Source organism: Nannospalax galili, unplaced genomic scaffold (genome assembly GCF_000622305.1).
Source record: "Nannospalax galili isolate Female #2095 unplaced genomic scaffold, S.galili_v1.0 scaffold161, whole genome shotgun sequence".
Taxonomy (NCBI): domain Eukaryota; kingdom Metazoa; phylum Chordata; class Mammalia; order Rodentia; family Spalacidae; genus Nannospalax; species Nannospalax galili.
The window spans coordinates 1479684-1496788 of NW_008348586.1; the positions used below are offsets into that span (position 1 = coordinate 1479684).

The window sequence follows — 17105 nt, forward strand, 5'->3', positions numbered from 1 at the left end:
GAGCAGTCAGTGCTCTTAACCACTGAGCTATCTCTCCAGCCCCTTAAATTTTTTTTTAATTTTATGTGTTTGAATGTTCTGCCTGCATGTATGTAAAGGCACCTGAGTCATGCAATGCTGGAGGAGGCCAGAAGTGGGCATTGGATCCCCTCTAACTGGAGTTACTGATGGTTGTTAGCCATCATGTGGCTGCTGGGACCAAACCAGGTCCTTGCAAGAGTTGCCAGTGTTTTTATCCACTGAACCATTTCTCCAGCCCCCTGGCTTTTCTTTTTAACAACGAGGGATGAGGTCTCAACCCAAGACCTCTCAGCAAAAATCAGAATTTTATTTTATTTTTGTTGCATAAATTAATCCATTTATTGCAGGCTGGGGATGTTCCAAACAGCAGCACTTCTGCTGGTCTTTCAGTTCCTTCAGTCTTCTGACGGCAGACTTGACTGTGACGGCAGAAGTGGTGGTGTAGGTCCAGGCTCCACCAGCCACTGTTTTCATGCAGGAACCACAGTGCCAGATGCTAACAGCCCGTCTCTTCATCTTGGTCTTGCCATAGAAGGAGCAAGTATACTTGGCACGCTGGCTGATTTCAATTTTCTACACCATTTTCCAGAAGGAGGCTCTAAAGTAGGTCCCGTATTTACTCACGATCCTGACCTTCTTGGTGCATTTAGCCATGTCGCCGTGACGTAGGCCTGAGCCTGGAAAGCCCAACCAGAATTTTAAAAACAGTTTTTATCTTACTTATGTGTCTAGTTACTTTTTATTTGGGGCAACCATATCTGATCACGCTGTTGTTGTAGCACTATAAAGTATTTTTTAAATGATGAGCATACTGGAGTGAAAATAGCACACTGATTTAAAGAAAAATACTGAGTAAATAACCATTCTAGGTAGAATAGAGATGTGATGTGAATCGTGAAGCTGTTGCCTAATACCAGAATTTGGGAAACAGGGTTTGGCAGTTGCTCAGACTCAGGTAAAACCAGGAATCACTGTGCTCCTCCCAAGGCCAACAGTCCTAGGGCTGAGAGTGTGACTCAGGGACAGAACAACTGCCTAACAAAGAAAAGGTTCTAGGTTCATTCTCTCCATTGCACAAACAAGCAAAGTTAGCAGCCTGTGATATTCTGGATGAACAAAGAGTAAAGGTCATAGGAGCTCAGCAAGTGCCAAACGGGAGGAAAGACTTAATGTGATAGCTGGGACTTGATCATGGCCTCAGAGGATGGATGAGTAGAATTTAAAGGACGGTAAACATGAAATGAGAGTTATTCCAGGTAGAGAGAATGGTACAAAGTCACATTAATTGGGATGTGTTTATGGGCTGCCGAATTTGCTTGGTAGAAGCAAGGGATAGTGATAGAAAATGAAATGGTAAGCCAGATGTGGTGGTATATGCCTATAATCCTAGCACTCAAGAGATAGAGGGAGGATCAGGAATGCAAGGTCATCCTCAGCTACACAGGAGTTCAAGGCCAATCTGGGCTATGAGAGATATATCTCAAAATAAACAGGGCTTACGAGATGGCTCAGTGGGTAAAGGTACATGGTGCCAAGCCTGACAGCAGAATTGGATCCCCAGGTGGTTGAAGGACAGAACTGAGCATGCCTTTAATCTCAGTACTCTGGAGGCAGGGGCATTTTGAGGCCAAGCTGGTCTACATAATGAGCTCCAGGCCAGTCAGGGCTACATAGTAGAACACTGTCTCAACCCCTACTCTAAAGTGAGCAGGGGTCGGGGGGACTGGAGGTGGGGAGAGAACCTCATACATGCACTATGGCATATACCCCACACTTGCAGAAAATAAATAAATGAATAGTTTTTTTAAAGAAAGAAGGAAAGAAAGAAAATCAACTTGGAATTCTTGAAATATACAAAGAGAAGACTTGAGCCTTATAGTTTGCGAGGTCATAGGGATTCCCCAGAAAGTTCTTTAGAAAGTACGAAAGTGGAAAAGGAGGTGGTTCATTAAACTCACTTGTCATGGAAGCCTAATGACCTGAGTCTGGTTCTAGAAATCTATGATGGAAGGAGAAAAGTAGCTCCTTGTTTAAAGTTTGTTATTACTTTTATTTTATGTGTATGAGTGTATTCCCTGCATGTGTATAAGTATACCTGTGTCATGCAATGCCTGTGAAGGTAAGAAGAAGGTGTCAAATGCCCTGGACCTGAAGTTATGGATGGTCATTAGCTACCATATGGTTGCTGGGAATCGAACCTGAGTCTTCTGCAAGAGCAGTCAGTGCTCTTAACTGCTGAGCCATCTCTCCAGGCCTGAGAAATATCTCTTAAAAGCCTTCCTCTTGGGGGCTAGAGAGATGGCTCAGTGAATAAGAGCACTGGCTGCTCTTGCAGAGGACCCAGGTTTGATTCCCAACATCTACATGGCAGCTAACAGCCGTCCTTAACTCCAGTTCCAAGGGATCCAATGCCCTCTTCTGACCTCCTTGGACATTGCATGACATGAGTGAACCTACCTACATGTAAGCAATACCCTCATACACATAAAATAATAAATTTAAACAATTTTTTAAATTGTCTTCTGGGGGCTGGAGAGATGACTCAGTTGGTAAAAGTACTGACTGCTCTTGCAGTTCCCAGCACCCATATGGCAGATAACCATCCTTAACTCTAGTTCTAGAGGGATTCTAAGCCGCCTTCTGATCTCTGGGCATTGCACACACAAATGCATGTAAAACACTCATACACATAAATAAAAATAAGTTTAAAAAATTTTTTTAAGTTGTCCTCTGGCCAGCATTAAGGAGTGGTGGTTCATGGCTTTAATCCAGGCACTCAGGAGGCAGAGGAAGGTGGATCTCTGTGAATTTGAGGCCAGCCTAGTCTACATAATGATTTCCAAGTAAGTCAGGGTTACATAGTGAGTCCCTGTCTCAAAAAAAACCCATAAAGTTATTCTCTGACCTCCACACATGTATGGTGGCATGCACATAACTTCAGTCACACACATATATGAAATAATAATAATAACAATAAATTTTAAAATTGGGAGGGGGCTAGGAATGTACGTCCATATTGTGTATGCACAAAGCCCTGAGCTCAATCTCCAATACTGAATCAGCAAGACATGATGGCACACACCTGTAATCTCAGAACTCAGGAGTTGGAGACCAAAGGTTCAGAAATTCAAGGTTGTCCTCAGCTACCTGTCAAATTTGAAGCTGAACCAGGATACATGAGACCTGTCTCAGAAAGACAAAACACAATACAAAAACAAAACAAAACATTTTGAAGCTAAATGTGGTGGCTCATGCCCATGGTCTCAGCATTTGGGGGGCTGAGGAGGAGTAGTGAGAGTTTGAGGCCAACCTGGGTTACACAGCAAGACCTTGTCTCAACAACAACATTTCATTGTGACATTTGCATCCACGCACAGTATATTTTGATCACATTTACCCTCCTTTTAACTTCTCATCCTCTGTCCCTGAAAGCTCTTGAGCAGATGAGTGATGCTCTGTAAGAACTCAGATGCTAAGCAAGAAGCACCTGTTTTTTGGTGAAAATTCTCTTCTTGTCCAGCGTGAGACTGCTGTTCATTCATCCCTCAAATATTTATCAAAGGCCCCGAGATAGCAGATACTGCCCTGTTGATTCACTGATGCATAAAAATAGACTTCGCATCTTACAATTCTCCAGTGAGCCAGACATGAAATGAAATAATCCCATCAACATAAAAGCACAAGTGTAATAAGCCCACAAGGAGGTGTTCCTGGCATTGTGAGCGGATGTGGTAGCAGGAGGGCCTGTCTGCTTTAGGAATGCGGGCAAGGCTGTTCTGAGAACTGACACTGAGTAGGTTCTGAAAGGTGAAAAGGAATTAAACAGGTAAAGAGGCTGGGCGTGGTGGCGTGCACGCCTGTAGTCCCAGCACTTGGGAGGCAGAGGCAGGCGGAGCTTTGTGAGTTCAACGCAGCCTGGTCTACGAAACAGCTGGGGCTACAGGGAGACCCTGCCTCAAAAAGACCAAAAAAAAAACAGGTAAAGAGAAGAGGGAAACACATTTTAGAGTAAGGCAGGACCCAAGATCCCGAGGCCTGCAGAGGAGGTCTGGAGTTGAAAAATCCATAAGGTGGGTGTGGTGCCACATGCCTTTAATCCTAGCACTTGGGAGGCAGAGACAGTAGGAACTCTGAGTTTAAGGTCAGCCTGTTCTACATAGTGAGTTCCAGGCTAGCTGGAGCTACCAAGACTGTCTCAAAAAAAATTTATTGAAGGAATTTTTGTTTAATGAATGCTTAAAGAATACCCTGTATCTGGGTCTCAGAGAGTGCAGGGGGGTTATGGTAACAGACAGAGGAGACCAGAGATCAGCAGAGGCCAGCAGGATCTTGAAGGTTTGGACCTTCATCCTGGAACAGTGGAGTACAATGGGTACCACCAGCAGGTTAGTGTTGTAAAAACAAAGGACCCAGCTTGTACCTGTGAAGGAGTCAGCTGTTTGTGTGCCTTCTCTGATTGGAAGCCTGTCAAAGGAGAGTGCAAGGCTGCTGCAGGCAGCCACCAGGGCATGGGGTCCCATAGAGGTTCAGATGAGGAGGGGGCACAAAAGGGACTTGCATGTCTCAGGAGGACATGTGAGCAGGACTTTCTGGTAGCAGAAGAGAGGCCGGCTTTTGGTGAAGGCACAGTCAGTCTCTCACAGAGGCGAGAAGCTGTGACAATGACAGAGTTTGCCCAGGAGAGGGCTCCACCTTGGGAAAATGACTAAGTCAGCATAGGCTCAGAAACGATGTCTGAGATCTCCCAGAGAAATAATGTCCAAGGACCAGGCTCTGGGGAAGGCTGGAGGAAAGGGAGCTAGGGACAATGACTGAAGGCAGGCTGCACAGTGACACTTGAGCCAACACACCAGGTTAGAAGTGAGAAGGGAACCAGGAAGAGCACCAAGCCACAGTGACCAGGGTTTGCCAGCAGGGACAGAGAGGTGACTGCATATGGGTAATCAGCAAACCAAGGAGGCCTAGAGGTCCTGCTTCACCCTTATCCAGGGAAGATACTTCCAGGTGAGACTTTGCTTCCTCCTGGATGTGGATTGTGGGGACCCATAGTAGAGGGAGGTAGAAGCAGATGGAGCATTGACCAGGATTAGGAGGGCAGAGCTGGCCTTGAAAGTGAGAACTCCTCCTCTCCTCTCACCTCATCTCCCTCTTTCTTTCCAAAACTCCCTAGGCTGCAAAAAAAAAAACAGGGAGACTGAAAAAAACTTCTTTAAAGGAGTTGACTAGGGGACAGGTGTGGAGAAGAAATTGGAACAGAACCCTAACTTTTCCTTGTTATAGTAGTGTGGAGAATAAGATGGTTTGGAAACCCCAGGCTTATGTGCACATGGATGTGGGCACACAGACATGCTCATTCAGACATCCACAAATATTTATTCATGCACATGACCACAGATCAACCTATGTACACATTCATACAACACTCATTCACATGCCCACGTGCTTATCATGTTACATTTTATATATATATATATAATGTTATATTAATATACTCAGCCATGCTCAATACACGCTCCCTTCTAGATCTTCCCTCCTTTCCCCATACACCTAGCTCAGGAGAATCCCAAGCAGCTGTCCACAATGGTCCATGTGCTCCAACTGTGTCATGAATGACTCCATCATATGCTGTGTGTGTAAGTCTTAAAGAATTCAGAAAGGCAACATGTGGGTAAATTGGAGTAGGAGATATCCCAAGATGGGTGTGTGTCTTTGAGGGGTTGAGTATAGTGATGTGTGCATTTTAATCATGCCCTCACTCATTCAGCAAGGTCAGGGAGGAGCCCCCATCTGCCAAGTCCTGTGCTGGGTTGGTCAGTGAACTTAAGGTACTGTTCCTACTCGTCGTCTAATGACGCCATAGAAGATAGGCCCTTAGGACACAGCTGGTAAATGCCCCACTGGGGAGTGCCCCCATATACCATGGAAGTAGGAAGCAGGCTGTGGGGGAGCTAGAGAATTTCCAGATGTTTCCTTTAGTGAAGTGAATAAGGAACCAGACTGGAGAGCATCCTTCAGATGTGCGCTGCATGGAAGCAGCCAGGACTGAATAGGGTATAGAATGAGAGGATGGGTGTGATATGCTGTGCATGTATGGCTGTGTGTGTGCATGGGAAGGTAGAGGTAGTATCATTATCACAATTATCAGAGCAAATCAGCTCTTTATTGCGTGTATAATTTCCCTGTATCCCATTGGGTCCCTCCATGCAGGAAGAGCTGTAGTGGAACCAAACCAAATAGGGGATTTAGCAACTTTGAGGGGCTGTAGCAGAGCTTAAAATGCTGCTGATAGATGGTGAGGGCAGGCAGAAGAGGAGACAGGTGTCAACAGTCCTGGAGATAGAAAGGAGAAAGGAGTGCTGATTGGCTGGGGCAGGGACTAGTGCCTGAAGCCAACCTGCAGGGAGGAGGTCTGGGGAGGAGGCCAGGGACTGGGTTTCTTACAATAACCTGGGAGAAAAAAAGGATGGGAAACAGGGGCCCTGCCTGGTTTAGTCCTGCTTGAGGTAGGAGGTTCTGACCTGGGTACCTAACTGTACAATATCTCACACAGAAAATAGTCTGCAAAGTTAGCAGAAAGAAGTCATCTCGAACTGGGCGTGGTGACACATGCCTTAAGTCCCAGCACTTGGGAGGCAGAGGCAGGCAGATCTCTGTGAGTTTGAGACCAGCCTGGTCTACATAGAGAGTTCCAGGCCAGCTGGGACTACAGGGAGCCACTGTCTCAAAAAGATAAAAAATAATAAATAAATAAATAAATAAATAAATATGAAAAAGTCATTTCAACATGGGATTCAGATCTCACCTTTGCAGAAAGATGTTGGGTAACTTACTTATCAGAGTGGTCTCATAATTAGGGTAATGATATTTATCCTGCAAAGTTTTGGCAGTCACCAGTGACAACATACAGAAACTGTCACCTAATGAGCACTTGGTGGGTTTTCAAAAAATTTACAGTTTTTTTCTTTTTTGTTTTTGTCCAGGAGATTTAACCCAAGGTCTCACATATGCTGGGCAAGTGTTCTACCATTGAGCCACATCATCAGCCTTTGAAGGTCAGCTTATTGAAAGACTTGTAAAAAAAAAAAAATGCCACAGCATTTCTGCTTGAACTCCTCATTTTTATCCTGTAGTCCCAAAATTATAAAAGAAAAACGGGGAAATGGTGATAACTTGAAACCAGGGGTGTAGTAGAGACAAATAAGCTGGGTAACAACTTGACATTAGATAGCCAGTGCTCCAAACAGAATGTGAAATTGGAGAGGGATTCCTTCTATCACTTTGAAATAGGAAACAAGCTACCTCCCCATGATTAATTTGAATTTTGCAGCCAGAGGCCTGGCTTACTTTGTGCCTTAATTATACTCAATACTAATAATTCTAGGAATCTGTGAGATGATCCAAAACCAGTCCACATGAAACACCGAATCTGTCCTACACTGTTTTTATTCTGGAAAGATGACTTTTTATTAAAAATGTCAGATCTGTCTGTAGATACTATCACTAGCTGACATTCATCTCTCTTACCCTTCAAGATTCAAACTCAGTCCTGCTCCTACCAGGCCTGTGGGGACAGCCCCTTCATCAGGTTCTGGAACAATGTTCTTGAACAGAAGTGTCAATTGCTCTGGCTGCTTCTCCAAACATGTTTCTATCATCAGCTTCTTTTCCTTCCCCCTTTCCTTCCACCCTGTTTAGTGAAGCAGCCCATGCTTATAGGAAATAAGTTTAAAGAGATGAGAGAAAGAGAGAAACACCTCTAATACCATTGCTAACATTTATTTTCTTTTTTATGTGTATGGTATATGTGTGTGCATATGTTTGTGTGTATGTCCACCTTATTTTTATTTTATTTTATTTTTGTCTTTTTGAGACAGGGTCTCCCTGTAGCCCCAGCTGTCCTGGAACTCACTATGTAGACCAGGCTGGCCTTGAACTCACAGAGATCCACCTGCCTCTGCCTCCCGAGTGCTGGGATTAAAGGTGTGCACCACCATGCCTAGCAGTCCTCCTTATTTTTAAACTTTATTACTACTACCACTACTACTACTACTACTACTACTACTACTACTACTACTACTACTACTATTGGGGGCACACATATGTGTGTGGTCAGAGGACAACCATGTGGAGTTGGTTCTCTCTTTCTACCTTTACATGGGTTCCAGGGATTAAACTCAGGTCATCGGGCTTGCACAGCAAGTGCCTTTAACCACTGAGCTATCTGGTCAGTCTTCCACCTTATTTTTTTAAACAGGGCCTCTCACTGAACCTGAAACTCATCAGTTCCATTAGGCTGTCCAATAAGCTCTAAGGATCTGTCTCTGCCTCCTACCTCCTTCCCCTTAAGTGCTGGGGTTATGGACACACACCACCTCACCTAACATTTTAAAAAATTAATTTTAGGGAGCTGGAGAGATGGCTCAGAGGTTAAGAACACTGGCTGTTCTTGCAGAAGACCTGGGTTCAAATCCCAGCACCCACATGGCAGCTAACAACTGTCTGTAACTCCAGTTCAAGGGGATCCAACAGTCTCTTCTGTCCTCCAGGGGCATTACACAACACAGGTGCACTTACCTACATGCAGGCAATACACACATACACATAAAATAAAAATAATAAATAAAATATTTTTAAATTAATTTTATTTGTTTGTATCTGTGTGCCTCTGTATGTGTGTGTGTGTGTGTGTGTGTGTGTGTGTGCCCACAGAGGCCAGAAGAAGGCATTGGATCCCCTGGTGCTGGACATTAAGGACAGTTGCTAGCCACCATGTGGGTGCTGGGAGCAAGAGCCCTCTGTAAGAGCAGCCAGTGCTCTTTACCACTGAGCCATCTCTCCAGCCCCTCACCTAACTTTTTACATTGGTGCTGAGGACCAAACACAGGTCCTCATGCTTGCATTGCCATCACTTTACCGACTGAGCCATCTCCCAAGCTGCCCCCCTTTTCTGTTTTTTTTCTTTTTGGATAGATAATATTTTACTTATTTTTCGAATATTTCATACACATATACAATGTACTTTGATCATATCCATCCCCCAATTTCCCCCCCCTTCAACTCCCCTGGATCTACCCAACACATCCCTCTCTCAACTTTCTGTCCTCTTCTTTTTCCCCACTGAGTCTGACTAGTGATGCCCATGTGTGCATGGCTCATCCACTGGAGCATAAGCAACCTATCAGTGGCCAAAGAAAAATGACAATCCCTCCCCCAGCAGCCATCAGTTGCCAATAGCTCCTCAGTCAAGATTAGAGCCTCATGACCCCCTCCCCTATCTGTGCTGGAATTTTGAATGGCTTGGTCTTATGCTGGTTACCACAGCTGCTGTGAGTTCATGAGTGTAATGGCCAAGCCATGTCCAGAAAACAGCATTTTACAGCATTCCTCTCCAGCCTCTGACTCTTAAATTTCTTCTACCCCTCTTCTGAGATTTTTCCTGAGCCTTGGGAGTGGTATATTTTTTAAATTAATTAATTAATTAATTAGTTTGTTTATTTACTTATTTATTTATTTATATTTTGCATGTATAAGTGTTTTGCATGCATATATGTAAGTGCACCCATGTTGTGCAATGATGGAGGAGGCCAGAAGAGGATGTCAGATCTGGAACACATTATTTCCATGTGGGTTCTGGGAAATGAACCCAAGCCCTCTACAAGAACATTCAGTGCTCTTAACCACTGGACCATCTCTCCAGCCTGGGAGTGATCTATTTTTAAGACAAGGTCTCATATATCCTAGGTGGCCCTCAAACTTTCTTAGTAGCTAAGGAGGACTTTGAACTTTTTTTTTCATAGCCTAGGCTGGCCTCAAAATCATGATGTAGCCAAGAATGACCTTGAACTTCCTACCTCTATTTCTTGAGCCACATCACACCCTATTTATTTGATGTTGGGGATCAAACCCTGGGCTTCATGCATGCTAGACAAGCACTCTACCAACAGAACTACATCCCAGCCCACATGGACCTTGAATTTCTGATTCTCCTGCCTCTACATCCTGAGTGCTGGGGTTACAGGTGTACATCACCATACCTGGCTATGTGGTGCTAGCAATCAAACCCAGGGCTTTGTGCATGCTAGGTAAGTACTGTACCAGCTGAGCTACATCTCTAGCACCTTGGGTTTTTTTTCAAGGTTTATTTTTTATTTTTAATTATGTATATGTGTGAGTGTATCTGTGTGTGGGTATGTGCACATGAGTACAGGTGCCTGAGGAGGCCAGAAGGGGGCGTTAGATCTCCTGAAACTAGAGTTAATAGGTGATTGTGAGTCATAGAATGTGGGTGCTGGGAACCAAATTTGGGTCCTCTGGAAGACCTAGTAAGAGCTATTAACTAATGAGCCATCTCTCCATTCTCCTTGTTTCTGTTTTTGAGACAAGGCCTCACCAAGGCTGTCCTCAAACTTGCCATTTTCTTGCTCAAACTGCTGGCATTACAGGTACAGGCCTCCATGCCTGGTGTGCCACCACACCCTGAAGACTGTTACTGCATATGCTGTGGATGCTTCATTTCCTCCTCATAGTAACTCCATGAAACAGATAGTGGCATTATCCTCCACTCACTGGAGCAAGACACAGAAGAAAACTTGCCCAATACCACATAGGAGCAAGAGGTTCAGAAAGAGGCAAATGCCGGCAGATAACACTTGCCTTCCAGTTTTTTCTGCTATTCTGTTTTCCGAGAATTTTCCTGTGGGCTTCCTGTAGTCATTTGCTGTCTTGGTGGGGTGACCTCTATTTGCTCTATATACTTTCTCCTCATCTCCTCTATCTGCACAGTGCTGGGCCCTGCCGGAAACTTGAGGCAGGTAGAGGGGATGGCTCAGAGGGCCACAGTACAATGTTCCTGCTGAGGGAGAAAGTAATGCTGAAGCAACAGCCACAGATGTCCCCAGCAGGGGCTTGGAAAGGGCCTTTCTCCCTGAGGACTCTAAATTCAGCTGAGCCCTCTTCTAACCACCACTTTGGCCTACTCCTGTGACCTCACTCTGGCTCTTTCTGGAACATGATCCTGTCACCCAAAGGCCTGAGCTGAGGCCCAGGATTCAGTGCCATGAGGGCTGCCACAGACCCACAGTTTCTGTTGCTGGGTCCTTGTCGCAGCCTTAATGCTAATCTGCTAGCTGTCACATGTATCACCTAAAGCATACTCCATTATAACCCTGCTCTGCTCAAATCTGTGGTGCTGGGGCTAGAGAGATGGCACTCAGAGGTTAAGAACACTGGCTGGTTTTGCAGAGGATGGGGTTCGATTCCCAGCACCCACAAGGCAACTAACAACTTACACCCTCCTCTGGTCTCTGTGGGTATTACACAATGTACATGTGGGTGCACTTACATACATGTAGACAAAACACTCATATACATAAAAAGGAATAAAACTTTTTTTTTAATTAAAAAAAAACAAACTGTGGTGGTGCCAGTTAAACACAAGTCTCTCAACTGGTGTGCAGGGAGAGTCTGACTGATGTCATCTCAAATTTGCGGTGTAGCATTCCTCTCCCTGCCACTCTTCACATAATGACACCCCAGCTGGAAAACTCTGTCTTCTCAACAGCTCGTTCCTACTCCACCTGGCAATATCTCACCCTTCCTCTTGGGCCTATAGCAAAGACCTCTGCTTACCAAAACTGTCCTAATCGCTCTAGCACATCACCTATGAAGCGCACCTTTTCCAGTGAGTCCTATAGAACTTTTTACTCCTCCCAGGGTGTCTATTTTAGGCAGTCTGATAGCATAATGATTTTAAAATTGAAGTCTTATATACAGTCAAATGCAAAAAATCACACACACACACACACACACACACACACACACACCTATGTGTTACCTCTAGCCAGATGAAGACAGACATATTTCTAATTCCCCAGAGGATCCCCTTTGCCTCTTTTCTATTCTAACATATCATCACATATTAATTTTTCTTGTTATTGAAACTTATATAACTGAATCATACAGTATATGCTCTTCTTATTTCATGCAACTCTGCATCTGTGAGATTTACTTGATTATTGTATTTTTCAGTTGTCTATTCTTTTTAAAATCTTTTTGATTTATTTTTATTATGTGTATGAGGGTGTTGCCTGCTTGTATGAAAGTGTACCCATGTCATACAATGCCCACAGAGACCAGAAGAAAGCATCAGGAACTGGAGTTACAAATGGTTGTTAGCCTTCACATGGGTGCTGGGAATCGAACCCCGGTCCTCTGGGAAAGCAGCCAGTTCTCTTAACCACTGAACCATCTCTCCAGCCCCTAGTTTTCTCTTCTTTTTTTTTTTTTCCAGTTGTCTATTCTTTTCCTTTGCTTTTGAGCATTCCTGTGTGAGAATATGCCACAATGTTCTTGCCTGTTCTATGGTTGATGGAGAAACTGGGTTATTCTGTTTTGAGGTGATTACAAAGTTGTTGGCTGTGAATAGTCTTGGGCTTTTGCTGAACACAAGTATTTATTTCCCAGGAGCAGATTTGTTGAGGGGTAGGATGCACATATGTTTACTGTTACATAGTACTGCTCAACATTTGTCCAAAGTGACTCTACCAACTTACTGTCTCAGAAGTTGGTGAGTTCTAGTTGCTCCAGTATTGTCAGTCTTTTTAGTTTAGCCATTCCAGTGAGGATAACAGTTATTTCTCTAGATTTCATACCAATATTTATTACCTTTTGGATCAGATGTGGCTCTAGGAACATAGTATCCATGTCTTTAATCCCAATAACTTTAGAAAGTATATTCTCTTTCCCTATGAAAGTATGCAAAGTTTCTTTTGGAGGCTGGGCATGGTTGTACGCACCTTTAATCTCAGCACTCAGGAGACAGTAGCAGGTGCTCTCTATGAATTCAAAGCCAACCTGGTCTGCATAGCGAGTTCCAGGCCAGTTGTGGCTACAGGGAGACTCCGTCTCAAAAACACAAAAAAGAAATTCTTTTGGTTCTGGAAATTGAACCTAAGTCCTTATGCATGCTAAGCACATACTCTACCATGGAGCCACACCCAGCCTCTGAAAGAAGGTATTATTACCTCTACTTTCAAGTGAGGTTCTGGGTGACTAATTAGCTGAACAAGGTGACATGGTGATAAGTCACAGAACGAGTGTACAAACACAGAATAGTATCTCTGTTCAAATATGTCCAAATGTGTCATGTTGCCTCTCTCCTGCCACATAGTAAGGACCAAGAGCTTTGCTTATTCCTCTTGAGATGTTCCATAGTGCCTAAGTAAGAGTTTAACAAAGGACTGCTGTGTTTAATGAGTTGATGCCCATGAAGAGGCTGTGCTTAGGGCAGACAACACAGAGGAGGGAGCTCTTGCATCAGTGCAGACCCATGGAGGGCTTCTCACTGGCATCATGTGGCTGAAATCAAACCTGTTCTTTGATAAGGAAAGAAAGGGAGGCAGGGAAAGAGGAAAGGAGAAAGGGAGGGAAGGAGGAGGGAAGAAAAAAAGGAGGGATGAAGGGAGGAAGAAATCACAGACCTTAGTCACTTGGGCCTCAGTTTCCTCATCCATAAAATGTAGACAATAATATAGCTAAGTGAAAGAATAAGAGGTAGTGCTTTGTTGTTAGTAAATTATAATTTTTTTGGTTTGTTTTGGGGGACAAGGTCTTACTATGTAGCCCAGGCTGGCCTGGAACTCACAATCTTCCTGCCTGAGCCTCCTGAAGATAATAAATTATCATTTTTAACTTGATAAGGTTTTCTAACTGTGGCCATCTCTTGCAGAGTTTTATGAAATATATAACTTCCAGGTGCTTAATCCTGGCGACCTGGTTGATCTGAGTGGCACCTGGGCATGTACATCTTTTAAGAATTTCTCTGGGTGATGCCCATGCTCAGGTTAAGGGAAAGAACTGCTGGGGTAAAGATCTAGGGCATCATCATCTTTCTGAGGGATGGAAATGGGGAACACCCTCAGGGGATTCTTCTGTATGACACTTGGACCACTCTCTGTCTACCTCATAGCCTGGTTATCTCTGACATAGAGCCTTGAAAGCAGGTTCAGGAGTCTATGTGCATGTGCATATTATGCATGTGCATATGCATGTTTGTGCACATGTGCTTGGAAAGGGCAGGGAGTGAAAGCAGCTCATTAGGGTCTCCAAATGGAAGAGGGGGCTGGGGGGGGTAAAGAAGAGCAAGTAGCTGGTCCATGTTCTATGTTCTTTATGTCAAGAAACAGCAAAAGAGCCAGGCATGGTGGCACATGTCTTTAATCCCAGCACTCAGGAGGCAGAGGCAAGCAGATTTCTGTGAGTACAAGGTCAGTTTAATTTACACAGGAGTTCCAGGCCAGCCAGTGCTACATAGTGAGGCCCTGTCTCAAAACAACAACAGCAAAAGAGCTGGCAGACTGTTCCTCTTACCCTCATTTAGCTTCATGTAGAGACATTCTGTTCCTGCCTGCCCTGACTGCTAAGCTGCCAGAGGTACCCTAGGATCTAACCTAAGAGCTCAATAAACTCTCTTCTTCCTTCTAGTCCCCTTCCCCTAGCTTGAGGTCTGAGATGTGAAAGAGGCTCAGAACAGGGCAAAGACCACCCAGCTGTTCCCCTTCTGCCCGGGGCCTTTGGTCTATTGAGCTGCTCACTTGGTTTCCCTTACTCTTCATACTCAGTAGCAGAGGCCATGGGACTCTAAGTGAGGGCCCCTGCATGCCCTCAAGTGGGAGTAAGTAGAGGTCCTGCTTTCACTTAGAAAAGCATGTGGGAAGAGAAGAGGGAAAATAAAATAGAGGGCAGGATTAATGAAGTGGCTTCAAAAGCTAATAGCGCATTTACCAACATCGCCTCCTCTGACTCTTCGAATCCCAGGGGAAGCTGGCCACTGCCCGAAGCAGTTGTCTCTTGTTCTGATCTTGCCCCTCTGAATGTCTCCATCTCTCCTTATCTTTAGGGCTGGAAAGAAGCAGAAAGCCCCTCAGGGTGAGGGAGGCTCCTTACACCCCAACCTCTGGTGATGAAATTCAGATGTCAGCGCCTTCTGTAAAGCCGAGCCTATCTCCAGAGTTCCCCAGCTCTAAGTAACCAATGGGAGATGTCTTACCTAAGCGTGCTTTCCAGACCTCCCACCCCCAAAACCTAGCACCTCCCACAGTTTCTTTCAGCTCATCCTCATCACAAACTCTCTTCTCTCCCAGGCCTCCTTTCTAGAAGTTGACCTGGAGCTGGATTCCCAAATAAACAGTAACTAATTGGATTAGGAGCTGATAATATTGTTGACCTTTCTTAATGTCTGCTGGCTGTCTTTCCACCACACTGAGGCTTAATTGTATGGGGTGGGGAGGAGGGTGGGGGACTTCCAGGAGTGAATTGTGACCCCTGTTAACCTCAGATAAAATGGGCTCAGCGTCTTCCCAACTGCCTGTCATCCCCCATGGAGCAGGAACACACACATGCTCCCAGTCTCATCAAATAATTACACAGATGATACACACATGCATAGGCATGCATGCAGAGATGCAAACACTCCCAGAGGCACCCCGAATCCACACATGCGCACATGGGACTTGGAACCTGGATTGTATGTGTGCATAAGTCACACTTGAATGATGTACATGCAAAATTACCTATATGATAGACAAATACAAGCATAAACACAGGGAGACACACTTGCAAAATGCAAGCACAGAGATTCATATCAACAAATCGGAAAGATGATGCAAATGCATAATAGATGTACAGATGAATACATAAGTAAAAGTAAAGGCACATTGACAGGCACACAATACTCCATACATGATGCTTAGATACATCAACATGAGGACTACATGATGCATGTGCATGCACACACATGCATACCCTGCACATACTTTTGCACACTGGTGCACATCGGAGCCCTCCCCCCATACATACAGGCAACTGACCTCATCCCAAACTCCAACTCTTTCAAGGTCTCTGCTACTTCCATTTCCTGTTTGTTCCTGGGTTCCCTGGCTGTGTTTCTGGGATTCTGAATGTAAGGATGTCTTGGAGTTCTAGTCCAGTCCCTGAGAATGTCTCAATCTTTGGTTATCTTTGGGGCCCTGTCTCTCTGACTATTTCTCTTATTCTGGGATCCTGGCTGATAGGATGGTGGAAAAGCATGAGACAAGAAATGAGAAGGGGAGGATTGGAGAAGAGAGTCAGAGAAGGTGGAGAAGAGCGCTGGGGCTTGGCTGGGAATGGGGAGTGGGTGCGAGGGCCAGGGAGCGCGGGCGGGGGAGGGGCGCCTGCCTTCGCACAGCAGATGTTGCAGCTCCTCGGATGGAGCTGTTAATGTAAGTGGAGTTTCTGCAATGGTAATTAGGAGGGCCCTCATTACCCAGGCAGAGCCGGCTGAGAGCCGATAAAGCCGAGGGGGAGAGGGGCCGACATCAGGGTAATGGGGGAGTAGGGCCATTGACGAGCTGGAGCCTAGCCGTGGATGCTCTGTGCACAGCTGGAGCCTAGAGGGCCAGGGAAGGGGAACGTGGGCCGGCCTGGAGCCCAGGGAGGAGCTGGGATGAGAGCAGCCAGCACAGCTGCATGGCTGTCTGGGGTTTCAGGCCATGACATGGAACAGGGCCTGCAAGGACCAGGCACTGCAAGTTGGCACTATCTGCAAGAGGAGAGGGCTGAGGAGGGTTCCCACTTAGGCCTCTATGTCTGCATTCACCTGGGTGGCTGGACAGAGATGGACTCAGTGGGTGGGTCATGGACCGATAATCTTTTTGCTTCTAAGAGCCCTGTCCATTATCCAAACATGTGGAACCAGAATGCTCAGCAAGGTTGACTGAAGCATAGTCTCTGAAATAGCAAACATGAAAATTAATGTCCAAGTGGAAGATTCCAGAATGTCAGGTTTGACTGAAGGAAACCAGCAGCCAGAGGTGAGGCCATAGGCCCTAACTCTTACCTCTTTGGAGTTGAAGACCAGTCCTTCCCTTACAAGTCTTCTCTCCTTCCAATCAGCACACACACACACACACACACACACACACACACACACAACTTGGGGAGGTCCCAAATTAATGAAAATGCTGACAGCCCATGCAGCCCTAAGCACCTTACTTCTCTTTCTAGTGGCCTGATAGAGAGAACCAGGAAACTGGGAACAGCATCCA

General features: G+C 45.2%; 1 pseudogene across 1 annotated transcript; it reads right to left on the reverse strand.

Annotated features, from left to right (window-relative positions):
- Positions 1 to 327: 327 nt before the first annotated feature.
- Positions 328 to 12867, reverse strand: LOC103744068 (annotated as a pseudogene). Its single transcript, XR_001872748.2, has 2 exons — positions 12816 to 12867; positions 328 to 698 (listed from the first exon to the last, which is right to left on the reverse strand). The product of XR_001872748.2 is annotated as a putative 60S ribosomal protein L37a (transcript).
- Between the last annotated feature and the right edge of the window lie 4238 nt (positions 12868 to 17105).